General features: G+C 48.0%; 1 long non-coding RNA gene across 2 annotated transcripts; it reads left to right on the top strand.

Moving 5' to 3' along the window:
- The first annotated feature begins 2,353 nt into the window (after window positions 1–2,353).
- Window positions 2,354–16,637, top strand: LOC139999435 (uncharacterized). Of its 2 annotated transcripts, XR_011804929.1 has the most exons (9): window positions 2,354–2,488; window positions 4,371–4,495; window positions 4,712–4,778; window positions 7,067–7,191; window positions 7,408–7,474; window positions 9,762–9,886; window positions 10,103–10,169; window positions 11,753–11,923; window positions 12,826–16,637. It is a non-coding gene; the product is annotated as an uncharacterized lncRNA (long non-coding RNA). The 2 variants fall into 2 exon arrangements; XR_011804930.1 differs by lacking the exon at window positions 11,753–11,923.
- Window positions 16,638–26,749: the final 10,112 nt, after the last annotated feature.

Genomic DNA, 26,749 nt, shown 5'->3' with positions numbered 1-26,749 from the left:
GATCAAGCTCATTTAGTGATAATAGAGCAGGATGGCAAATTAGATTTGCACAACATTCAGGAAGGAAAAAATGACCCAGAGAAAGCACAAAGCAATATACGCCATGGCAAAACAATCAGCCAAAAATTATTTTAGAGTTTAAACACCAAGCTTCTTTTAGATTGTCTACATGGGATATAAAGAAGAGAAAGAAAACAAGAAATCCCTGCATTTTTCTGTCCTGTGGATTGAAGGCCTATCATGTTCTTTTTCTCCCCATCTCTTGGAATTTAAAATGAGGGTGCAAAATTTATGGGTTGCTTATATAGAAATTCACTCCATGTCCCCTACTTAAAAAAAATCCTGTTTGAATCTTCATTTTGTCTGCATTCATTGTTGAGAGTAATTTGCTTTGGCCTTTTATTGTAAAGTGGTATTGACAGAGTGCTCCCTTTATCACATTCATTCCTGCTTTACTATGGAGGCTGTGTCTGGAAGCTGTTTTTCAGGCACCCTGTTATGAGATATTGCTAGCAAAATCAAAGCCATTAGAGGTAAAATTATTTTCTTTCAGCCATTATCCACATTCAGGGAGGTGACATTCTTTGTCTTAGAAAGCTGCCAGGCTTTTATAGTATGAATACCTCATTTTTAAAACTCATTTTCTGATCTTTGTTTATGAATTTGAGTTATTTTAACCATATATTTAAAAGCTGCTTTAAGTACTTTTTGAGAAGGAAATACAACTTATGAATGGGTGTCCCATTTCATTATGAAAATTTACTACACCACAAAAACAAAAACAACAAAAAAAACATATTAGAGTTTAATTTATGATGCTCTGTCAACTTCATTATTAGTGTCCTGTTTCTCTGATATTGCACGGAAAGGAGTAACAGAGGGAAATGTTTGTGAGATTTTGCAATATTTTTAACTATTATATGTAGGTGATTAGTATATAAAAAGCTGTTATTTTTTCCTCTTTCTACTTTTAATTTGAATTTGTCAGTGTTACCCAAAATTCCCTTTAGTTTTGTTATCGGTACACTGCATTTCTGATGTTAGTGATCCAGAAGAAAGTACAGTCAAAATGCAATGTGTACTTCATGAGAAAAATTAAAGGTATGAAGAATAAAAATATTAATGACTCAGCATGCAGAATCTCATTTTAAAGCATGGATCTGAGATGCTTCACTGATAACTAGGCCTGAGATGCTTCACTGATAACTAGGCCAGTGTGCCATTTACAAATAAACAATATTTCACTTTTTTATTAGAGCTTTCAAAACCATGTCTCATGTATTTCTCTCACTTTGGTAGCATTTTGCATAATATCAGTATCTTTCTAAGACTCTTCACCACTACAAAAATTGGATGATATTGATCTTTCCATGCGTCAATGTGATCTGTGTTTACTCTCTGAATATCTTTAACCCGCTGACTATAGGAAGTTTTTAATGTCTGCATTAAAAGGACTGTGGCCATCAGGTCAAAGGAGGTGATCCTCCCCCTCTACTCTTCCCTGGTCAGGCCTCACCTGGAGTACTGTCTCCAGGTCTGGGTTCCCCACTACAGAAAAGACAGGGATCTCCTGGAAAGAGTCCAGTGGAGGGCAACAAAAGTCTAGATATAAGGAAAACAAAATCAAAACATTCCTTCTCTGGTACCCATAAGAAAGTAACAGACCATGTAAGTAAGTAATGGACCATGCTGCTCAGACAAAATGTCCAGAAATCCCAGATCAAACTTGCTCCAACTGTAGCAAGAGCCCAAAGTCATCAATAAAAAGTCTTGTAGAAGATTTCCAGCAGAGGTAAATGACTATCTCTATAACTCTGCAGTACTGGCTGAAGTTGTCATTCTCTCAGCTCAGAGAAAAAGATTCAGAAAAAAATATGGCATGGAATATTCTGAATCTAGTAGGAGGGATAGTTTTTATGCACTTTAAAGAAAGAGAGTGAGATAATGCAATGCAATGCTTTGTGATGTGTCTTTAAAGGTGGAGAGAAACTGACTTAGCGTGAGTCTCATCATGGCAACCCTCATTTGTGTCCTGGCATTCATTTTCTACATCCATTTTGTATGCTAGGTAACGGAATAGCAAAGTGCACTGCTGCTTATAAAAAGGTACCAACATATATATATTTTTTCAGTGTTCAATAAAGACACATTACTTCTCTTTGCCCCTGTTATCCATAGCAAACTGATTTGTCAGTTTCTGAAACTCTTTTGAGACCTGGAAACTAACATGCAATGAAATATCCTTGAAAGATATTTGATCATGGTTGAACTGCTTTGTGGTAAACGTTTGGCTGTAAAGGACTTTTTGATATTAAGCTCTTCTCAGTGTTCTGTGGAAAGTCGGTTAATTGGGTTCACATGAAAAAGATTTGATAATGGAGAGGCTGCAGGGGTGGTTTCTATGAGCAGAGCCCAGCAGCTGGCCCATGTCACAGCAGAGCGAGCTGAAGATGGCTCCAAAAAGGAGCTGCTGCTGGCCAGAGCCAAGGTAGGGAGTGCTGCTGGGTGGGCTTCGGGGGAGCAGATTTAAGGAAGGGGGGAAAATACTGCTGTGCAACAGCAGCTGGGAGAGAGGATTGTGAAAGCGTGAGAGAAGCAGCCCTGCAGCCCCCCAGGTGAGCGCCGCAGGAGGGCAGGAGGTGCTGCAGGCAGGCAGCAGCAGTTCCCCTGCGGGCTGTGCAGGGAGAGGCCCCTGGTGGAGCAGGCTGTCCCCCTGCAGCCCATGGGTCCCCCATGGAGCAGATCTCCACGCTGCAGCCCCCCCATGGGTGGAGGAGCCCCCGGTGGAGCAGGTGGCTGTGGCCTGGAGGAGGCTGCGGCCCATGGAGAGCCCCCGCAGGAGCAGGCCCCGGGCCGGAGCTGCAGCCCGTGGAGAGGAGCCCACGTGGAGCAGGGGCAGAGAGGGACCGAGAAGGAGTGGTGGAGATGAAGTGCTACAGACTGACCACAACCCCCAGTCCAGTCCCCCTGTTCCCCTGCGCTGCACGGGGGGAGGAGCTGGAAGAGCTCAGATGGGGGGAAGGAAGGTGTTTTTGGTTTCTTTCCTTTGGTTCTCACTTGTCTAGCCTGGTAGTAGTAGTAGTTAGGCAGGAAATCTTCCTGTGTCCCTATGCTGAGTCTGCTTTGCCCATCATGATCCTTGTTGAGCGATCTCCCTGTCCTTGTCTCAACCCCTGAGCCCTTTGCATCGTATTTTCTCTCCCTTTCTCTTTGAGGAGGGGGAGGGAGAGAGTGGCCGTGATGGAGCTCGGCTGCCCACCCACCGAAAAGCACTGCAGCTGCAAAGTACTGGACAAGTTTTCAGAAGCAACAAGGTGTTTAACAAGGAAATGTATAGTTTCCTTTTTCAGGCTTCCTAAATAATTGGGCTTATTTCATATTCCCAACTCGGAGGAGGAGAATTGTTGATTTCACCTTCTTTTTTCTTCCTTGGAAATCAAAGGTGAACAGCTCTAAAAGGAAGGGGAACGTATCAGAAGCAAGCTTTTTTTGGCTTGTAATCCTTTCTTAAGGAAAAGATTTCTCACACACCTTCCCCAGATGTAGGGGGGCAGAGAATAATTTTGGAACTACTCCAATTAAAGTCAGCTTGGGGAGAGTGGGACTTCTCTACTTGTTTCTGAGACATTCGCATTAGCAAGAGAGAGAGTTGTGTTGCCGCTGCCAGGGGCCTACGGTGATGACTTCAGAAACAGAATTGAATGATGTCACTGTGACACCTTGGTAACAGCTGCCTCTGAGCAAGTTTAGCGAGGAGGGACAGAGAAGTGTGCTGGATGAAACCACGTGAGGACTTGTGGATCCCACGTTGAGGTGCATCGAGAGGGCCCACCCTTCTGTAAGTGTTTGGATGCTTCATTTTAGATTTCTGTAGTTTGTGTAAAGTCCTTTCACAAGCATGAAGTTTGGTACTTTGGCTCAGGGATGTAGCTGCAAAAAGAGTGACAGGTGCAACATGTGGCTGAGGGCCTCTGCACGTTCTCTCTTTCCCACACACGATCAAGAAAGAAGGGTAGACAAATAAGAGTGTGCTGTGGTCCTGCCATAGACCTCAAGTGCTACAGCATAAACAAGAGACTTAAAAGTAGCCCATCACATGAAACTTCAGGACAGCAATGCACTTCATCAGCTGGTCTGGCCTGTTGAGTGGAGTGTCTCAGGATGGAGTGTATGAAGATGCACTCCATCCGCTTTCAGATTAGCACTTGCAGTGAGCAAGCTGCCTGGCCTTAACATTTTTCATTTCATTTTTCACCCGACTTTTGCTGGTTCTTCTTGGTCTAGAAAAAAAAAAAAAAAAAAAAAAAAGTGAACTCAGATCAAAATAGAAGGATTTCCTTTTCATTAATTCCATGTTCTTAACTTGACAGGTTTGGTTATTGACGTAGAAGGGACATATCTGGCCTGACTGCAACACCCATGCTCGCAGTGTGGGACAGTTCTCATAAAGGTGATTCCGTGTAGTTTCTGGAAACGAAGACATCAGATGGCAAAGGTAATCTCCCAAATTTTTTTATTTTTCTTATTTTTTTTTGTGCTAATGCAGGAAAGGCAAGTAAGAGTAAAAGTAAGAGTCCAGATAGTGTAAGAAGCAGCAGCTGTGAAGGAAACTTCCTTCTGGCTGATATGGCTCCATATCTAGTTGTGGAGGTCATAGTGCAGGTGGAAGCATGTTCTCGTCCAAATACTTAGCTCTCTGTTTTCACAACAGGTCGAGCAGCAGAATGTCTTTGAAACAACTGTGCCTGTGACCAAGTTCATGCATCGTGGTAGACAAGGTAAAAGCTCTGGACAAGCAAAGGGGAGGGCTGGATGGGCATGCAATACGATCACTTCAATCTTCTCTCTCTAAGAAACCTTACTGAGAAAACAAAACAGAACAGAACAAATGAAACAAAACTCTCCAGACAGCTCTGGTGTTGCTGTAGGATGGAACACAATTGTTTTCCTTACAACCCCCCAGTTATTTCCATGTCTGTTCTGGACCTTGGGATCTCTTTTGGGAGCTACATTACGCAGAGCAATACAATAAGGCTGAGATCACCGCTGCCTCAATGTAATGCAAAGGTGAAGGCCTTTCTGACAGGCAGTTTGGAAATGAATGCAGCCCCATCTTGTCAGCATCAGAGCAGAGCCAGCTCCAGATGGCTCCAAAAAGGAGCTGCTGCTGGCCAGAGCCGAGGCAGGGAGTGCTGCTGGGTGGGCTTCGGGGGAGCAGATTTAAGGAAGGGGGGAAAATACTGCTGTGCAACAGCAGCTGGGAGAGAGGATTGTGAAAGCGTGAGAGAAGCAGCCCTGCAGCCCCCCAGGTGAGCGCCGCAGGAGGGCAGGAGGTGCTGCAGGCAGGCAGCAGCAGTTCCCCTGCGGGCTGTGCAGGGAGAGGCCCCTGGTGGAGCAGGCTGTCCCCCTGCAGCCCATGGGTCCCCCATGGAGCAGATCTCCACGCTGCAGCCCCCCCATGGGTGGAGGAGCCCCCGGTGGAGCAGGTGGCTGTGGCCTGGAGGAGGCTGCGGCCCATGGAGAGCCCCCGCAGGAGCAGGCCCCGGGCCGGAGCTGCAGCCCGTGGAGAGGAGCCCACGTGGAGCAGGGGCAGAGAGGGACCGAGAAGGAGTGGTGGAGATGAAGTGCTACAGACTGACCACAACCCCCAGTCCAGTCCCCCTGTTCCCCTGCGCTGCACGGGGGGAGGAGCTGGAAGAGCTCAGATGGGGGGAAGGAAGGTGTTTTTGGTTTCTTTCCTTTGGTTCTCACTTGTCTAGCCTGGTAGTAGTAGTAGTTAGGCAGGAAATCTTCCTGTGTCCCTATGCTGAGTCTGCTTTGCCCATCATGATCCTTGTTGAGCGATCTCCCTGTCCTTGTCTCAACCCCTGAGCCCTTTGCATCGTATTTTCTCTCCCTTTCTCTTTGAGGAGGGGGAGGGAGAGAGTGGCCGTGATGGAGCTCGGCTGCCCACCCACCGAAAAGCACTGCAGCTGCAAAGTACTGGACAAGTTTTCAGAAGCAACAAGGTGTTTAACAAGGAAATGTATAGTTTCCTTTTTCAGGCTTCCTAAATAATTGGGCTTATTTCATATTCCCAACTCGGAGGAGGAGAATTGTTGATTTCACCTTCTTTTTTCTTCCTTGGAAATCAAAGGTGAACAGCTCTAAAAGGAAGGGGAACGTATCAGAAGCAAGCTTTTTTTGGCTTGTAATCCTTTCTTAAGGAAAAGATTTCTCACACACCTTCCCCAGATGTAGGGGGGCAGAGAATAATTTTGGAACTACTCCAATTAAAGTCAGCTTGGGGAGAGTGGGACTTCTCTACTTGTTTCTGAGACATTCGCATTAGCAAGAGAGAGAGTTGTGTTGCCGCTGCCAGGGGCCTACGGTGATGACTTCAGAAACAGAATTGAATGATGTCACTGTGACACCTTGGTAACAGCTGCCTCTGAGCAAGTTTAGCGAGGAGGGACAGAGAAGTGTGCTGGATGAAACCACGTGAGGACTTGTGGATCCCACGTTGAGGTGCATCGAGAGGGCCCACCCTTCTGTAAGTGTTTGGATGCTTCATTTTAGATTTCTGTAGTTTGTGTAAAGTCCTTTCACAAGCATGAAGTTTGGTACTTTGGCTCAGGGATGTAGCTGCAAAAAGAGTGACAGGTGCAACATGTGGCTGAGGGCCTCTGCACGTTCTCTCTTTCCCACACACGATCAAGAAAGAAGGGTAGACAAATAAGAGTGTGCTGTGGTCCTGCCATAGACCTCAAGTGCTACAGCATAAACAAGAGACTTAAAAGTAGCCCATCACATGAAACTTCAGGACAGCAATGCACTTCATCAGCTGGTCTGGCCTGTTGAGTGGAGTGTCTCAGGATGGAGTGTATGAAGATGCACTCCATCCGCTTTCAGATTAGCACTTGCAGTGAGCAAGCTGCCTGGCCTTAACATTTTTCATTTCATTTTTCACCCGACTTTTGCTGGTTCTTCTTGGTCTAGAAAAAAAAAAAAAAAAAAAAAAAAAAGTGAACTCAGATCAAAATAGAAGGATTTCCTTTTCATTAATTCCATGTTCTTAACTTGACAGGTTTGGTTATTGACGTAGAAGGGACATATCTGGCCTGACTGCAACACCCATGCTCGCAGTGTGGGACAGTTCTCATAAAGGTGATTCCGTGTAGTTTCTGGAAACGAAGACATCAGATGGCAAAGGTAATCTCCCAAATTTTTTTATTTTTCTTATTTTTTTTTGTGCTAATGCAGGAAAGGCAAGTAAGAGTAAAAGTAAGAGTCCAGATAGTGTAAGAAGCAGCAGCTGTGAAGGAAACTTCCTTCTGGCTGATATGGCTCCATATCTAGTTGTGGAGGTCATAGTGCAGGTGGAAGCATGTTCTCGTCCAAATACTTAGCTCTCTGTTTTCACAACAGGTCGAGCAGCAGAATGTCTTTGAAACAACTGTGCCTGTGACCAAGTTCATGCATCGTGGTAGACAAGGTAAAAGCTCTGGACAAGCAAAGGGGAGGGCTGGATGGGCATGCAATACGATCACTTCAATCTTCTCTCTCTAAGAAACCTTACTGAGAAAACAAAACAGAACAGAACAAATGAAACAAAACTCTCCAGACAGCTCTGGTGTTGCTGTAGGATGGAACACAATTGTTTTCCTTACAACCCCCCAGTTATTTCCATGTCTGTTCTGGACCTTGGGATCTCTTTTGGGAGCTACATTACGCAGAGCAATACAATAAGGCTGAGATCACCGCTGCCTCAATGTAATGCAAAGGTGAAGGCCTTTCTGACAGGCAGTTTGGAAATGAATGCAGCCCCATCTTGTCAGCATCAGAGCAGAGCCAGCTCCAGATGGCTCCAAAAAGGAGCTGCTGCTGGCCAGAGCCGAGGCAGGGAGTGCTGCTGGGTGGGCTTCGGGGGAGCAGATTTAAGGAAGGGGGGAAAATACTGCTGTGCAACAGCAGCTGGGAGAGAGGATTGTGAAAGCGTGAGAGAAGCAGCCCTGCAGCCCCCCAGGTGAGCGCCGCAGGAGGGCAGGAGGTGCTGCAGGCAGGCAGCAGCAGTTCCCCTGCGGGCTGTGCAGGGAGAGGCCCCTGGTGGAGCAGGCTGTCCCCCTGCAGCCCATGGGTCCCCCATGGAGCAGATCTCCACGCTGCAGCCCCCCCATGGGTGGAGGAGCCCCCGGTGGAGCAGGTGGCTGTGGCCTGGAGGAGGCTGCGGCCCATGGAGAGCCCCCGCAGGAGCAGGCCCCGGGCCGGAGCTGCAGCCCGTGGAGAGGAGCCCACGTGGAGCAGGGGCAGAGAGGGACCGAGAAGGAGTGGTGGAGATGAAGTGCTACAGACTGACCACAACCCCCAGTCCAGTCCCCCTGTTCCCCTGCGCTGCACGGGGGGAGGAGCTGGAAGAGCTCAGATGGGGGGAAGGAAGGTGTTTTTGGTTTCTTTCCTTTGGTTCTCACTTGTCTAGCCTGGTAGTAGTAGTAGTTAGGCAGGAAATCTTCCTGTGTCCCTATGCTGAGTCTGCTTTGCCCATCATGATCCTTGTTGAGCGATCTCCCTGTCCTTGTCTCAACCCCTGAGCCCTTTGCATCGTATTTTCTCTCCCTTTCTCTTTGAGGAGGGGGAGGGAGAGAGTGGCCGTGATGGAGCTCGGCTGCCCACCCACCGAAAAGCACTGCAGCTGCAAAGTACTGGACAAGTTTTCAGAAGCAACAAGGTGTTTAACAAGGAAATGTATAGTTTCCTTTTTCAGGCTTCCTAAATAATTGGGCTTATTTCATATTCCCAACTCGGAGGAGGAGAATTGTTGATTTCACCTTCTTTTTTCTTCCTTGGAAATCAAAGGTGAACAGCTCTAAAAGGAAGGGGAACGTATCAGAAGCAAGCTTTTTTTGGCTTGTAATCCTTTCTTAAGGAAAAGATTTCTCACACACCTTCCCCAGATGTAGGGGGGCAGAGAATAATTTTGGAACTACTCCAATTAAAGTCAGCTTGGGGAGAGTGGGACTTCTCTACTTGTTTCTGAGACATTCGCATTAGCAAGAGAGAGAGTTGTGTTGCCGCTGCCAGGGGCCTACGGTGATGACTTCAGAAACAGAATTGAATGATGTCACTGTGACACCTTGGTAACAGCTGCCTCTGAGCAAGTTTAGCGAGGAGGGACAGAGAAGTGTGCTGGATGAAACCACGTGAGGACTTGTGGATCCCACGTTGAGGTGCATCGAGAGGGCCCACCCTTCTGTAAGTGTTTGGATGCTTCATTTTAGATTTCTGTAGTTTGTGTAAAGTCCTTTCACAAGCATGAAGTTTGGTACTTTGGCTCAGGGATGTAGCTGCAAAAAGAGTGACAGGTGCAACATGTGGCTGAGGGCCTCTGCACGTTCTCTCTTTCCCACACACGATCAAGAAAGAAGGGTAGACAAATAAGAGTGTGCTGTGGTCCTGCCATAGACCTCAAGTGCTACAGCATAAACAAGAGACTTAAAAGTAGCCCATCACATGAAACTTCAGGACAGCAATGCACTTCATCAGCTGGTCTGGCCTGTTGAGTGGAGTGTCTCAGGATGGAGTGTATGAAGATGCACTCCATCCGCTTTCAGATTAGCACTTGCAGTGAGCAAGCTGCCTGGCCTTAACATTTTTCATTTCATTTTTCACCCGACTTTTGCTGGTTCTTCTTGGTCTAGAAAAAAAAAAAAAAAAAAAAAAAAAGTGAACTCAGATCAAAATAGAAGGATTTCCTTTTCATTAATTCCATGTTCTTAACTTGACAGGTTTGGTTATTGACGTAGAAGGGACATATCTGGCCTGACTGCAACACCCATGCTCGCAGTGTGGGACAGTTCTCATAAAGGTGATTCCGTGTAGTTTCTGGAAACGAAGACATCAGATGGCAAAGGTAATCTCCCAAATTTTTTTATTTTTCTTATTTTTTTTTGTGCTAATGCAGGAAAGGCAAGTAAGAGTAAAAGTAAGAGTCCAGATAGTGTAAGAAGCAGCAGCTGTGAAGGAAACTTCCTTCTGGCTGATATGGCTCCATATCTAGTTGTGGAGGTCATAGTGCAGGTGGAAGCATGTTCTCGTCCAAATACTTAGCTCTCTGTTTTCACAACAGGTCGAGCAGCAGAATGTCTTTGAAACAACTGTGCCTGTGACCAAGTTCATGCATCGTGGTAGACAAGGTAAAAGCTCTGGACAAGCAAAGGGGAGGGCTGGATGGGCATGCAATACGATCACTTCAATCTTCTCTCTCTAAGAAACCTTACTGAGAAAACAAAACAGAACAGAACAAATGAAACAAAACTCTCCAGACAGCTCTGGTGTTGCTGTAGGATGGAACACAATTGTTTTCCTTACAACCCCCCAGTTATTTCCATGTCTGTTCTGGACCTTGGGATCTCTTTTGGGAGCTACATTACGCAGAGCAATACAATAAGGCTGAGATCACCGCTGCCTCAATGTAATGCAAAGGTGAAGGCCTTTCTGACAGGCAGTTTGGAAATGAATGCAGCCCCATCTTGTCAGCATCAGAGCAGAGCCAGCTCCAGATGGCTCCAAAAAGGAGCTGCTGCTGGCCAGAGCCGAGGCAGGGAGTGCTGCTGGGTGGGCTTCGGGGGAGCAGATTTAAGGAAGGGGGGAAAATACTGCTGTGCAACAGCAGCTGGGAGAGAGGATTGTGAAAGCGTGAGAGAAGCAGCCCTGCAGCCCCCCAGGTGAGCGCCGCAGGAGGGCAGGAGGTGCTGCAGGCAGGCAGCAGCAGTTCCCCTGCGGGCTGTGCAGGGAGAGGCCCCTGGTGGAGCAGGCTGTCCCCCTGCAGCCCATGGGTCCCCCATGGAGCAGATCTCCACGCTGCAGCCCCCCCATGGGTGGAGGAGCCCCCGGTGGAGCAGGTGGCTGTGGCCTGGAGGAGGCTGCGGCCCATGGAGAGCCCCCGCAGGAGCAGGCCCCGGGCCGGAGCTGCAGCCCGTGGAGAGGAGCCCACGTGGAGCAGGGGCAGAGAGGGACCGAGAAGGAGTGGTGGAGATGAAGTGCTACAGACTGACCACAACCCCCAGTCCAGTCCCCCTGTTCCCCTGCGCTGCACGGGGGGAGGAGCTGGAAGAGCTCAGATGGGGGGAAGGAAGGTGTTTTTGGTTTCTTTCCTTTGGTTCTCACTTGTCTAGCCTGGTAGTAGTAGTAGTTAGGCAGGAAATCTTCCTGTGTCCCTATGCTGAGTCTGCTTTGCCCATCATGATCCTTGTTGAGCGATCTCCCTGTCCTTGTCTCAACCCCTGAGCCCTTTGCATCGTATTTTCTCTCCCTTTCTCTTTGAGGAGGGGGAGGGAGAGAGTGGCCGTGATGGAGCTCGGCTGCCCACCCACCGAAAAGCACTGCAGCTGCAAAGTACTGGACAAGTTTTCAGAAGCAACAAGGTGTTTAACAAGGAAATGTATAGTTTCCTTTTTCAGGCTTCCTAAATAATTGGGCTTATTTCATATTCCCAACTCGGAGGAGGAGAATTGTTGATTTCACCTTCTTTTTTCTTCCTTGGAAATCAAAGGTGAACAGCTCTAAAAGGAAGGGGAACGTATCAGAAGCAAGCTTTTTTTGGCTTGTAATCCTTTCTTAAGGAAAAGATTTCTCACACACCTTCCCCAGATGTAGGGGGGCAGAGAATAATTTTGGAACTACTCCAATTAAAGTCAGCTTGGGGAGAGTGGGACTTCTCTACTTGTTTCTGAGACATTCGCATTAGCAAGAGAGAGAGTTGTGTTGCCGCTGCCAGGGGCCTACGGTGATGACTTCAGAAACAGAATTGAATGATGTCACTGTGACACCTTGGTAACAGCTGCCTCTGAGCAAGTTTAGCGAGGAGGGACAGAGAAGTGTGCTGGATGAAACCACGTGAGGACTTGTGGATCCCACGTTGAGGTGCATCGAGAGGGCCCACCCTTCTGTAAGTGTTTGGATGCTTCATTTTAGATTTCTGTAGTTTGTGTAAAGTCCTTTCACAAGCATGAAGTTTGGTACTTTGGCTCAGGGATGTAGCTGCAAAAAGAGTGACAGGTGCAACATGTGGCTGAGGGCCTCTGCACGTTCTCTCTTTCCCACACACGATCAAGAAAGAAGGGTAGACAAATAAGAGTGTGCTGTGGTCCTGCCATAGACCTCAAGTGCTACAGCATAAACAAGAGACTTAAAAGTAGCCCATCACATGAAACTTCAGGACAGCAATGCACTTCATCAGCTGGTCTGGCCTGTTGAGTGGAGTGTCTCAGGATGGAGTGTATGAAGATGCACTCCATCCGCTTTCAGATTAGCACTTGCAGTGAGCAAGCTGCCTGGCCTTAACATTTTTCATTTCATTTTTCACCCGACTTTTGCTGGTTCTTCTTGGTCTATGTTTCACCCATCTCCCTGCCCCAGAGCGACACAAGTAAAGCTCTTAAGCAATTGCTAACCTATTCTCAGTGCTCACGAGTCCCAAATCACTCATTTTACAATCTATAAACCATGGCAGCTGGCACCTAGTTGGTACACGGTGACACTGCACACGTTGGCAGTGTCGTCAGGAGCTGCAAAGTCAGAGCTGTGGGGGTTAAGGGAAAACCACACATCAGTTTAGCAACTTGGCTCCCGCAGGATACTTCCTACGGCAGGAGTTTCAGCAAAGCCACTCAGAGGGACCTGCTGGCTAATTCAAACGGGACTTCTGCTGGAGCAGTCAGAAGGCAGCAGGAGATATCCAGTGGGCATCGCTGTCAGTCTGTGGCAGTTTGGGGTCCAGGTATCAGTGGTTAGGTGGGGTTTTCTCTGCTTCACTTTCTCCAAAGCTGTGAAAAAATATTTCTTTTACAGCACTGTACAGTCCCACGTTAAGGATGGAACCAGCTGCATCAACTTCCAGTACGACGGTGTTGTAAAAAAGGTGCCTTTGGTGGTCAGGAGCACAACAGCTCTGCTGATGTGTTATTTAAGTGTGTTCTTACATCTGAGTTTCCTCATAGCAGTATGTAGCTGAGGGGGTCCAACTTTCCCAGGGAAGATTTATGGTTTTTCTCCTACCAAGCACCAGCTCAGTATACAAAGCTCTGTTAATAACACCCAAGCATGTAGATGTTAAACTGAAACTGCTTTTAAACCTAGTTGTTGTTACAAAAATAGCTTAATACACCATCTTCAGAGGGTAAAAATTCACATGGAAGTACAGAAAAATCCAGAAGCGCTTCCTGAGCTTCAGTTTACCAACAGCACCATCGGATTTAGATCGTGGCCTGGCAGCCAGGATGCAGGGTCTGTAAGCATTGCTGCGATGTGGAAGTTGCAAGGCAGGTTTCTGGCCTGCCCTGACTAAAAGACCTTTTTTTTTCATACAAACAGCATGCCAGGTACGCTGTAATGCCAATGTGCCAGGTCAATAGAGGATGTCAAACAACAGAGGCGTTTATCCTAATTTCTGGCATGAAAACACTTTTAACAGCATTCTTTTCACCAAGAAACCCCTCTCTATCTTCTCCAATACTCCAGGATCTGCTGCAGCTGCAGCAGCCGCGCTGCTACAACCCACATCTTTGCCAAATCTTTTCAATAATTGTGCTTTACCTCGGCAATGTTGAGGTCACTCCTCTTCCTCCTCCAGCTGAGGAAGCAGCTCGCTGGCTCTGCCACACCGCAGGTGCGGAAGCGAAAGCTGGGAACACAGGAGTCAAACTCTCAGTGCTCACAAAGCCACCAGGGCACAGGCCTGACACAGAGGCACCCCGGATCCACTCTCCCTCCCCGCTGCGAGGCTCGCAGCAGCCCCGACCCGAAGCGCACACAATGCTTCGCATGGTGATGTCACCGCTGATTCTGAGTCCCCAGGTGAGGATCTGCCTCACCACTCTCAACGCTGGGGTTGGGTTTTGGTTTTGTTTTTTTTTTTTCTTTTAAACATTCACAGCTTATGGGAAACCATCAGGTAAACCACAGATGGCTAGGGAAGAAGTCCCACACGAGGGAAGTCCGTGCTTTTCTTCCAGGCAGCAGCACGTGCTTTAACACGCCGCGTTCGACAAAGCAGCTCTCCCCGTTTTGCTCAGTGGCAACAGGCACGACTGCAACGCACACAGGTGTAGGCAGCACCTGCAGGTCCCAAACCCTTAACCGGTTTGTAGAGAGCACCAATTTTTGAAGTAGTGGTTTTCCCTTAATCCATGACCCCTTCTTTCCTTTATTTAAAGCGGGTGGCTCTCCTCCATTTTCCTCCTCAGTGTCTGAGCAGACACTGGGAATCGTTTCTGGAGGAAGGGCACTGCTGAAGCTCCTACATCTACTCTCCGAGAAAAGAGAGTATGTCAAAGAATACAGATTTCCTTTCTTTTTCCCTTTTGAAATACAATTTCTGATATCAACGCTGCGGCCTGGCAGCAAATACCTACGGGACTAAAGAGGATTCCTCATCCTCACTGTAACGTTGTAGTTAACCTCCCAACGAACCCATCTCCCCAGGAAGCGGCCATTTGAGATGGGAAGGGGCAGAGCAAGAGGAAGCTCTCCTTAGCCTAGCTCTTCCCCCAACACCACCTCGCCACCCAGCACCAAATTCAATTCACCTGCTCCACCCGATCAGTCGAACGGGCGTCCGACGCTGGCACACGCCACAGCGGTGGTTCTGACGTGGCTTAAATCACCTATCCGCAGAATATCTCGGGTCTGTACGCTCCAATAACGCAGTAGTTGAGAAATAACGCCCAGAGCTCACACTCTGAGTGCAGCCCAACAGCACCGAAGCACCGGGAGGCTAAACATTCCCAACCTGGCAACAAGGCTGACCCAAGCAACAGCACGGAACCCTTCTGCACCTTCAGCGTGGACATCAGCGGAAGGAAACACAGATTTTTCTTTTCTCCTGGGGCTGCACCGCTCAGGGCCAGCAGAGCAGTGCTTCCCCTTCCCTTCTCTGTCTGTGCCAAGATCGTGCCTCGTCTCTCGAGTCCTGCCCGTGATGGTGCCTGGCCTCAGCCCCTTGAGGCGGCCATTCCTCCACCACCGCAGCTCTCTTGGCAAGCTGCGAGTCATTTTATGTCTTGTCACGGCTTTCCAGAGCCAGGCACACAGGTTCTGGAGAAGGCTGGGGCAGGACAAGCCTGCTTTAAGCCCCAAACCTGCCTCCTTTACTGTCTCCTCTCAGGCCAGGCCTACCCTCCGGGCCCAGCAGCACTCATCCTGCCTGCCCCAGGACCCGCAGGTTGCACCCTGTGGTAGCAGCAAAGAGCCCCCCAAATGTCTGTCCTGGGGTACACAGGGGTGAGGCAGCCCCGTCACTGCACAGACACCCGTGGGACACGTCACCAGAGCCGCTATCGGCTTGGCAATTAAGGACGTGGGAGAGGAGCCCACGTCACGCAAGCATTCGTGGCTGCCCTGGACAAAGAAAGAAACAGTGGCTGTTTTTCTCCCCATTTAAACAGCTAAAAGCACCGCTAACAGTTTCTTTCTTTGCGTCCAGCCTGTACTACGTTTAAAGAAAGAAGCAGCTTCTGCTGAGGAGGTGGAAGATGCTGTCAGCAGAAACACTGTGCCTAGAATGCGAGCAGGGAAGACAGCGATGCTGCGAAATAAAGCTTTTACAGCCGCTTCAGATCAGTTGGCCCGGGCTCCAAGGGTCAGACACCCATCTGGGAAGATTGAATTTCCTCCTCGATAGCCTTGCCCAGCTCAATCTTGCCATCCTGACTTGGCTCCAGAGAAAGCCTCTTATTAAAGGCACAGAGAAACAATAGCTTCTCGGCCAAAAACTGGGAGTTCAAGCAATCCAGTGAAAAAGCTGTGCTTGGGAACAAGAATGTTTCAGAGGCTAGTTGATTTTAGTTCTCATCGTCACTCGTGTCATGGCAAAGGGCCTCTACAGAGGCAAAAGAGTCTCAGCACTGAGGTAGGACATAGCTCAAACACCAGCCCCAGAAGGTGGAGATCATAGCCTTGACTCACCCTAAAGGCATCACAGAAAGGGCACCAGGTAAGAGGACAAGGAGGGTTTTGGCTCTAGGGTTAGTTTGTCACATAGCCCAGGAGCCACTGGCTTTGGCTAGCATTTGACAACTGATTCTGGACCTTGAATGGACGAAGCCATACTCTGCCTCTGAATAATGAGGCTTGCATAGAGAGAAAACCCACACTGCCTATAGGGACTCTGTCATAGCAGTGGGCTTGCTTCTTGATCCCCATCCCTCTTTCCACCCTGCAGGCCCTACTTGCACGCTCTGCCTTGCTTAGATGGGAAGCTCAGCCATTCATCCAGCACCACGAGAAGATGTGGGATTAATTTCACAAGCTGGTGGACACACTGAGGACGTCACAGTTAGATGTGGGCACATTTTATTCTCTGGATGCACTCGCGCATTGTTTCTGTTCAACAGCCAAAGCTTTATTGATACAAAACCATTTCCCTTCTCCCCCACCCCCAGCATGTTTTATTTATTTATTTATTTATTTTTAAATTTTGTATATGTATCCCTTTTCCCACCCCTCAACTGCTCGTCCACTTCTGATTTGAGTAATATCTCTGCTTGGAGTCTGTTTTCTCAGAAGAAGCTAACTGACAATTCATTCATTTTTTTTTTTCTCCCAAGAACCATATAAATTACATGCAAAACATTGTACATAGAGATTAGTATCAAAATGCAATACAGATCAGGTGCACTTTAAGCTGGACTCTAGGATATGGCAAACACACCAGGGTACATATTGCTTTGAAACCACCATTTTTTTTTAATGTCATGCATACCACATAATATTCAGTCTTTTGTTTTGTATTTTTCTGTTTTTATACAAAAATACCAGTGCTTATTATACTAGTTACTGGAAAAGAAAAAAAAATCAGATCTGTGTGTCCTCTTCAAATCAAAATTTTGTTGTGAGAGCACTGGATAAATATATATACACACACCAACAAGTGTCGTAAGGTTTGCCTTTGCTGAAGGAAGATAAATAGTACCAAGAAAATCTGTCTAGTTTGTTTTACAGGCTTGTCTTTCTCAGTATGGAACAAACTGACCTCCCTGGTCTAACTTTGCAGTTGCCTATTCTGCCTTTGTCCTGGAGAGAAGAGCAAGAAAAGAACAAATCTATTTTTGCACTCCAAAAACGCATTAGAGGAGGATTATCACACCCACCTAAGGGTACTTCCTTGTTTGTTTATAAAGCACCAAGTATTTCTCTTGGACAGAGACTGTTGCTGGCTTGCTTTGTGCCTTCCATTTATAATAAAGATATTATAAAAAAGATATTATAAAAAAGATAATAAAGATATTAAGATGCTTACCCCTTGTTTTTTACCCTCCTCTTTGGGTCCAAACACCTAGATGGAGGGTGCAAAACAACACTTTTGAACCCAGACCCTGAGCTGCAGAGTCCAAAGGCCCAGCTTTCAGCTCCAAAGCCTGACTTGGAGATACAAGACACGCCCTCTCCTCCTCCTCACTGCCTCTTGCCTCCTCCCCTCCTGATATTTTAACCGTCTCAAACCTCATTATTAGGGCCCCATGCTTCCTTATTTCACCCCAAATCCCTATGTTCAGGGTCCACAACCTCCACTTGGTATCTGAACTCTTCTTCTGATTGCCTTATCCAAGGCAATCAGAAGGGCACCCCTCCTTTTAAATTCGCAAATCCTCATGCTAGGAGCCAAGGCCTGAATTTTGGGGTCCAAACATCCATTTCGAGGAAGCAGAGAGTGGAGGGCGGGCCGCACTGTCCACCATTTTTAGGCCACAGCATCACATATTAGGGCAGAAAGCCTCTTCCTTGGGCTTGAAAGCCTTGTCTGAAAGGGTAACCCCTCCTTTTTAGTGGCTTTTTCTTGCTTACACATTAATCTTACAGACCAGGCTGCCACTTACAAGGAACAAACCCCTATTTTTAGGGTCACAATTTTATTATAACCTTATTATTGCCACATCAGGGCCCAGGGACCATCTCTGGAACCGGGAGCAGGGCCTCTGTGGCAGGTCCTGTCCCAACGGACACAACGGACCTGGTTCCCTGCAATGCGGACTTCTTAGATGGCGAGGCCTTATTGGAGAGGAACAGCCCTCCTTTCAAATTCCCAAATCCTCATGCTAGGAGATGAGGCCTGAATGTTAGAGTCCAAAGCCTCCTCTTTGGGTCCAAACACCCATCTGGAGGGATCAAAGCATCACTTCAGGATCCAGACAGAGGAAGCGGGCTGCGCTGTCCATGATTTTTAGGCCCCAGCATCACATATTAGGGCAAAAAGCATCCTCCTTGGGCTCAAAAGCCCTTTTTAGAGAACGAACCCTCCTTTTCCGTGCCAGGATCATCATTTGCTGAGTCAAGGCCTGACAGTCACATCCCAAAGGCTCAACCTGAGAGCCCAAAGCCTCTTTTTTAGCACCCAGAGCCTTCTCCTTGGGACTCAAAGCCTCAGGTTGGGGTACAAAGGCTCATTTTCTGGGTTCAAAGCCCCATTTTAGTGTCCAGAGACCCCCATGCTAGGCTCTAAAACTTCATTCTTCATGGCTGACGTCTCATGCTCAGGCTCCAAACCCTGATTTTCAGGGCCCAGACGCTGCTTTGGGATCCTAAGCCCCCTCCTGATTGCCTACCTACTCCTTTGTAGGGCCAAGAGTCTACTTTTTGGTGACCAAAGCCTTAATATTAGGGCCCAGAGACCCACCTCTTGAATTCAGAGCCGCCTTCTTGGGGCCTTCCTCATTAGGGCCAAATGCCTCATTTTCACCCTATAACCCCTTCTCTTCAGGGCTAAGAGCATCTTTTGCGGATCCAAACCCTTTTTCTCACCCTTCCTTTGCAGCTGAGAAGCATACAGGCATGGCACCAAGGCTCCTCTGTATAGACCACAGCCTTGTTCTTAAGCACCCAGCTTTCAGGACGTTTTCAGGACAAGAGAGCCTATAGTTGGGATCCAAAGCCGCCTTTGCTTACACGTCAATCCTACAGAGTAGGTTGCCATTTCCAAGGGGCAATTCCCTATTTTTAGGGTCCACAATTTTATTATAAGATGCAATGCGTCCTTCTTAGATGGCAAAGCCGTAAGTGAGAAAGCCCTGCTTTCAAATCCCCAAATCCTCATTCTAGGAGCCGAGGCCTGAATTTTAGGGTCCAAACATCCATTTTGAGGAAGCAGAGAGTGGAGCGTGTGTAATACACAATAAATGTTTGTTCATTGTCTTTTGTAAAAACAAGGAGTTCTGTTTGAGGAACGGGAGTTGTGAAAACTCCCTGCTGAAGTAAGGAGCTGTATAATGCTTAGCTAGACACTATGAAAATTCCATTGCTTAATGTAACAAAAAAGAGAATCCTCTCCCCTTCCCTCCTTCTGCATCTCAGTAGCCTCTTTTGTTCAGAAAACAGCTGCAAAGTTCATGTAACCATCTCCTGATAAGTTGTTAAACTAGTGTATCAACATCTTGCCTTCCTGTCTCACGCTGGGCCAACATGACCAAATAAAGAAAGAAGTTGAACCACAACGCCGAGGAAGACTACGGCCTTCATCTTCATGACCACCAGAGGGACAGAGACGACCCCCTAGCAACAGTGCGCGCAGTCGCAGAATATACCAGGATGTGCTGCGTAATCCCGGAATTACCAAGATATAAAAAGGGACCCTGGCGGTGTAAAATTACGTAAAAGAAAGACAACTGTCATGTTGTGGTCTGATAGTTTCTGGGAGAAAGCAGAAACCCAGCAATTCTGTCTTTCCTACTCCTCCAAACCAATTCCGTTGACAACTCTGAATGCTTCCAGCTAGAAAAAAAAGGAAGAATGAAGTGGAGGGCTCCTTGCCATCACTGTATTTCTGGAGCAGATTTCTGGATAGTCCCCGCAGCCAGCTGTAGGGCCTGTGCCAGGCTTGGAGTGGCTGCAGGGAACATGCCAGGGGCTCGAGGTGCTGCAGGGAACATGCCAGGGGCTGGAGGGGCTGCAGGGCGAGTGACACGGGTTTGAGGGGCCTCAGGTCCCAGCGCAGTGGTTGAAGTCGATGCAGGGAACATCAGAGTTGTTGGAGGGGCTGCAGGTAAAATGCCAGGGGTTGCGGGGGCTGCAGGGTGCTGAGTCACAGCTTTGCATCAGGTCAAGACGCATTTTCCTAGAACCATCCATTTCCTCCTGAAGGGGCTGAATAGCATGGAACGGTCTTCAAAATGCACAGAGCAGACCCCAGCAAACGTAGGGATGCTGCTAGCAAGTAGGGAACTTTTTTGTTGATGTTGTTAACATTGTTTCACGACAATAGATGCAAACATGTATCTTGAGTTGAGGGCAAAGGTTACCTTGGATCTGAAGCACACAGGCGTTCACTAATGTCCCCCCATCCGGAGTGAATCCACAACGACTCGGAAGGAAAACTAAAGTCCAAACCAGTGCACTGGGATAAAGAGAGTTTAATAGGGTAGAAAAGGAATAAAAACAATATAATAAATATTAATATTTATAATTTATAATATAATAACGTATAAAAATTGTTTAATTAATTAGATTAAATAATAATCATCATAATTTTATAATAATAAAACAACGCCATACTGTACAACACAGTCAATAAAGTGGATTTAATGCAATAAAAATAAAACCCATTTTTCCCATCCCAATGAGTTCCTATCCCCATCATCACTTCCCATCCCACTGATCATTTCCTATCCCAACAACGTCCCAGTTCTGATCCCAAGGCTGAATTCCCAACTCCCACCCACCCACCCATCCAGCCAGCCATGCACCCATTTTCTGCATTTTCAGGTCACAAGACTCTGATGAAGGCCACCTCAGCCTTTTCCCCGAAAAAAAAGCTGCTCTTTATTGTGAAAAACTTCACTTTTGCACAACACTGCAGACCCAGCCAAGATGGTCCTGCAAGACAAGGTGAAACAAACATACAAAACCCATATGGAGGTAAATTGGTTCATCTAAACAAATTCCTACCACGAAATCCTGATCCTCAATCTCAGCACCGATGAAAAAAGAGGATACAGTTCCCTCCTCCAAGGTCCCTCTCTGCCCCTGCTCCCCGTGGGCTCCTCTCCATGGCTGCAGCTGCGGCCCGGGGCCTGCTCCTGCGGGGGCTCTCCATGGGCCGCAGCCTCCTCCAGGCCACAGCCACCTGCTCCACCGGGGGCTCCTCCACCCACAGGGGCGCTGCAGCATGGAGATCTGCTCCATGTGGGACCCATGGGTGCAGGGGGACAGCCTGCTCCACCGGGGGCCTCTCCCTGCACAGCCCGCAGGGGAACTGCTGCTGCCTCCTGCCCTCCTGCTGCACTCACCTGGGGGGCTGCAGGGCTGCTTCTCCTCTCTTTCTCCCTGTGAAACAGCTTTTTGTTGTTTTTTTTGTTCTCCTTTCTTCAATATGCTCTCCCAGAGGAACAAGCGACATCGTTTCTTGGCTTGGCTCTGGCCAGCAGTGGAGCCGTTATCTAAAGGAGGGCAGCTTCTAGATTCTTCTCACGGAAGCCACCAAAGGGAGGACAGACCAAATGATTGCAAATTGATATCCACATGACAGCAAAATGGAGTCAAAGGATAAATTGTGCTATCCAGACTAAAAATGTGTAACATTCAGCTACATATATCTGACCTTTGCACCTAAGTGCAGTTAACCATCCCAGGCATTTGTTGTTCACATGGTGAATAAGTGCTGTTTTGGATTTACAGAGATAATCTGTAGATTTGGTTCCAAAGGGGTTCAAATTCAGGCAAGGCAGTGAGAGCTTTGTGGGCTGCAGGAGAACCAAAATGCAGGAACTGTCAGGGCTCATCCTCACCCGGGACCAACTCTCATTTGGTCTTCTTTGGAGAGAAAGCCAAGCCAGCCAGATGGCTTCCAATACTTCTATGGGAGTGACATTGGGATTGATCTTTAAAATGAAATGAAGCAGAAGGCTGTGGGTTCTCCAGCCTTCAAGATATGCAGCACTTGGCTGGGAAGGTTTCTTCCGTTCCTATGGATTTGAAGAATTAGGGCTGAAAGAAGCAGCAGGACCCTAGGGCCATATTCTGTCATCTCTATGGAAACTCCTGACGGGAATTACCTCCCTACTGGTGTCAAACTGCAGGCAGGCAAACGGGTGTGGTCTCCTCTCTGTGCAACTCCCCAATCCATGGTGTCTCTTTGCATGTGTGAAATTGCATGTGTATAGGGGGTGTGGTGGCAGAAGAGGGAAAGCCTCTTCTGATGGGTCCTAAAGCTGTGAGTCTGACCCTTCTGTGACTGTGCTGAAAGCGATCCTGGGGATAGAAGGGAGAGTGATCCAGCTGCACATCATGAGACGGGGAAGAGACAGAGGCTCTGGCGTGCACTGCTGACTGGTTTGCCTCGGTGGGGTTGGAGTGAGGAAGCTGTACCCTCCTCTGTTAGCACAAAGGAGAGGAGTTATTCCATGCTATTTTTCCTCCTCTGTGTATGAATGGACAGACTGCACAGTTGGTTAAGGCCGTAGCTACTGAAGACAAGAACTCGATTGTCTGCTGCTCTTCAGGCAGAAGGCAGAAGGAATCAAGAGACAGGACTGGCTCTGTCTGCATACTGCAGTAGACGCACTTTTTTGCATCTTCTGTGCGTGAAAAAGTATGTTTTAATTGATAAGAATCCCATGGGCCTAGAAATACTGCAGTTTTAGGATAAATCTGGTATAAACTGAGTGTCCTGAGGATTTTGAGTACTCCATTTCCGTGGCCAGACCAACAGAAACTCCAGGGCAATAGGAAACACAACTTTCTCTCTCTTATCCTAAATTTCTCCACTTGTTATCTCCTGACCAGCAATTTACAGGAAAGTTACAGGAAAGTGAGGGAAAATATTTGAACTATTTATACACCAGTGCAGGTGGTGCCATGTTAACTTCACTCTTTTGCAAGATCTTGTTTGCTAACAGCAAGTTATGGCCCCTAGGGATGTTTTACCTTGAGGGAGGGAATGGGGGCACACCAAAACAAGTAGAACAAGCAAAATACTGTGGGGTGGAGCTGACAAAACAACAAACAAACAAACAAACAACAAAAAAACAACTACCACCACAGACCACCCACTAGTGCCGTGCTTTTCATACTGAAGTGAGGAAAGAGCAGAGCATCCTTGCAGTAACTTCATGCCTCAAAACCCTCCTTTGTCACTCTTCCTGCACTTGTGTAACAGTTGCTTGCAGGTCTGTTTCCTTTCTTATTTCAGGACTGGAAGATGGCTTCATGGACAAAACAGACTTGGCTTGGGGAAGAGTAATTGAATTTATTGCCAACTGATCACAAAGTAGGACAGTGAGAATTTAAAAACTTTAAAACCAACCAACCAACCAACCAACCAACCAAACAGAAAACCACCTCGCCACACTACCTCCATCCCAGGCTAAACCTCAGTCTTGATTCTTCTATCTATTTCCCACGGAGCAGTGGGGGGTGGTTGGAGGATGTTGGGGACTGGAGGTTGCAGGCTCTGCTGCTCCTTCATCGTATTTGGCAATTTTATTGATGGTAGCGCTCCCCACCCCTCCCATCCCCTCTTTTCCCTTCCCTCCACTCCCCTGCCCTCCCCTATGCTCCCTGTTCTTTCTGACCAACAGTATGATAGATTCGGGTGGGTGGTCAGCACGTGGGGCTACGGAGAGGACATGTACACAAAGATTTGGCTCCAGATCCAAAATGACATGTATTTGGCAATTTTATTTATGGTAGCACTCCCCTCCCCTCCCCTCCCCTCCCCTCCCCTCCCCTCCCCTCCCCTCCCCTCCCCTCCCCTCCCCTCCCCTCCCCTCCCCTCCCCTCCCCTCCCCTCCCCTCCCCTCCCCTCCCCTCCCCTCCCCTCTCCTCCCCTCCCCTCCCCTCCCCTCCCCTCCCCTCCCCTCCCCTCCCCTCCCTTCCCCTCCCCTCCCCTCCCCTCCTCTCCCCTCCCCTCCACTCCCCTCCCTTCCTCTCCCCTCCCCTTCACTCCCTTCCCTTCCTCTCCCCTCGCCTCTCTTCCCCTCCCCTCCCCTCCCCTCCCCTACCCTCTTTTGCCTCCTCTCCCCACTTTTGCCTCCCCTCCCCCCCATCCCCTCCCCTCCCCTCTCCTCCCCTCCCCTACACCCCCTCCCCTATGCTCCCTGTCCCTATACTCTGCTACATTCCCCTCCCCTATACTACCCTACACACTCCTACACTCCCCTCCCCTATCCTACCCTAAACTCCCGTTCGCTACACTACCCTACATTACCCTATGCCCCCCTCCCCTACACTCTCCTACACTCCCCTCCCGTATCCTACCCTACACTCCCCTAAACTCCGATCCCCTACACTACCCTATACTCTCCTATGCTCCCCTCCCCTCTAACACGCTACACTACGCTATGCTACACTACCCTACCCTACCCTACCCTACCCTACCCTACCCTACCCTACCCTACCCTACCCTACCCTACCCTACCGTACCCTATCCTATCCTATCCTATCCTATCCTATCCTATCCTATCCTATCCTATCCTATCCTATCCTATCCTATCCTACCCTATCCTACCCTACCCTATCCTATCCTACCCTATCCTATCCTATCCTATCCTATCCTATCCTATCCTATCCTATCCTATCCTATCCTATCCTATCCTACCCTTCCCCTGCCCACCCCTCCCCTCCCCTCCCCTCCCTTCCTTTTATTCCCTCCCCTTCCCTCCCCTCTTGTCTTCTTCTCTCCTCTCTTCTTTCTTTCGGGTAACTTCAAATCGCTTCAGTCGTTCTCATAGCTCCTGTCCCTGGCTGATTCACGGGAACCCATCAGCAGCAACTAGAAGCGCTCCAGCTGCTGTGTCACTGGTCGAGCAACAGTCTCCAACTGGGAATCGCTGACTTCGTTGTGTGGCTCAGACAGGTGCCTTGCAGTTCCACGGTGGCCTGGATGTTTCCTCTTGCTGTGTCCCCACCTACAGCGCACTTCTGCTTAGAAGCAGCAGCAGGCTTTGGAAGATGTCCCACTCCTTCCATTTTCAGTGGTTTAGCTTGGCTAGCCGGGTGGTGTCTGTCAATAGAAGACAACAACGAGATTTGGGTTAGAAACAGCTAACTGAGTAGTTCCTTTGCACAAGGGCAAGGAATATCTACCCCTTCCTACTGGAGGCTGCAGTGTCAGAGATAATGACGGGTCCTTCCGAGAGCTTTGAAATATCCCTTGGGGATGCTGAGTCCAGAGGACCAGAGCAAACCTGTCTAAAGTACACCGTGGAATCACTCGGAATGACTTCCTAGCAGAAGCATGTGTCTGATACGGCTTCAGCTGCTTGCAGTGTTCTTCTTCACCTCATACCTAAATTCAGATGAGAGATCTCAATGAAGATGGAAAGGTTGAGAAATAGAGAAATCACTGATGTGCTTTGAGAACTTCTAAGGACTGAGTACTGCATCAATCCCATGTTGTAACATTAAGGATTGGTTAGAAAAGCAAACGTTAAAAACAAGGAAAGGGGAAGAACAAGTAAGCTTTCTTAAAGTATCTATTCTATTTAAGGTATCTTTAAAGAAGTAAGTAAGTACTGAAATATATATGCAGATAGAGAGAGAGAGAGAGAGAGAGAGAGGGAGAGAGAGAGATACAGAAACCTAAGAGTCTGCTGTGCAGGTTAGCTTCTTGCTCTCTTTTCTAAAAGTCACAGTGAATGCAGCATCTGTGTGCGTTACAAGCATTACCCTCAGTCCAGCACAGGTACACACGAGAGGTCAGCCTGCAGGTTGCGGAGGCAAAGCAACTGCTCTGGCTGGATGTGAAGAGCCAAGACAGAAGTTGCTGTCAGGGAAAAGATACACAGAGGGGATGAAAAAGACGGAGTGTGCTTCCGACCTTCACAACTTCTAAGCAAGCGGAGATGAGGTTGTGGAAGAAGCAAATAAGCTGTTGATCTAGAAGCAGCCTGAAGATTGTCCTTAAGCAGGGCCTTGCATTCTTCATTTTTACAGCATTGCTTGCCTTCAAGTGCACGACGATGATTTTATGAACTTTCTACCACTACAGAAATGCACCGGATTCTTTCACAAAACTTACGGGTGGTACTTGGCAATATTGGTCAGCATTCTCTATTTCCTTCTTCATCTCAATTCTCTTTTGGCCTGTGAAGCTTTCCAGATCAGAGGAGAAGATCCACGGTAATACGGAGCTTTGGATACTGCAAAGGAAACGAAGAATCCTACTGACAACTCTTTTCAACCTCGCCTGCAAGCATCACAGAAAAGAACACCGAAAGAACACCGCTTTATCATGGGAAGCATACATTGGAGCATAGGTGTCCTATAGCTGAAGCGAGGTGAAGCAGGTTCCACACAAGGTGAAGGAGCACACCCATAAGCATTTCCATAAAGCCGTGTTTTCAAACAAAGGGTTAAGATTTAGATTTTCTTACAAGTGAAGAATGAAGAAATAAAAGAAAAAGAAAATTACCAGGACATCCAGTTTTCCTCTAGCTTGCTTTGCTTCTTTCCGAATCTGAGTCTGGAGTGACAGTCAGGGAGCAGCGTTGTGCAGAAATGCCAAAGCCTCCCCAGCTGGTTGTACCTTCATCAGCAAGGGCTTTGATACTGCTGCCTCCTCAGCAACATCAGCCATTTCCGAGGAAAGCTGGTGTCCATCAGGTCAAATAGGAATGGGAAATCCCTCTTGCCACAACTTCACACTCACACCAGAGTTGGCAGGACAGGCCGATGGACAGAGAAGCGTCTGCAAGAGTGTTAGAAAACAGACTTTAGATTTCCGTCAACCCAGGAAGAATTACTTGCTCATCCCTTCAAAGTGAACTCTGAGTAGAAGGAGGGGATC

The sequence above is a fragment of the Anas platyrhynchos genome, chromosome 25 (assembly GCF_047663525.1).
Source record: "Anas platyrhynchos isolate ZD024472 breed Pekin duck chromosome 25, IASCAAS_PekinDuck_T2T, whole genome shotgun sequence".
Classification (NCBI taxonomy): Eukaryota; Metazoa; Chordata; class Aves; order Anseriformes; family Anatidae; genus Anas; species Anas platyrhynchos.
The sequence above is the reverse complement of the archived record's forward strand: the minus strand, read 5'-3'. Positions and strand labels throughout refer to the sequence as shown.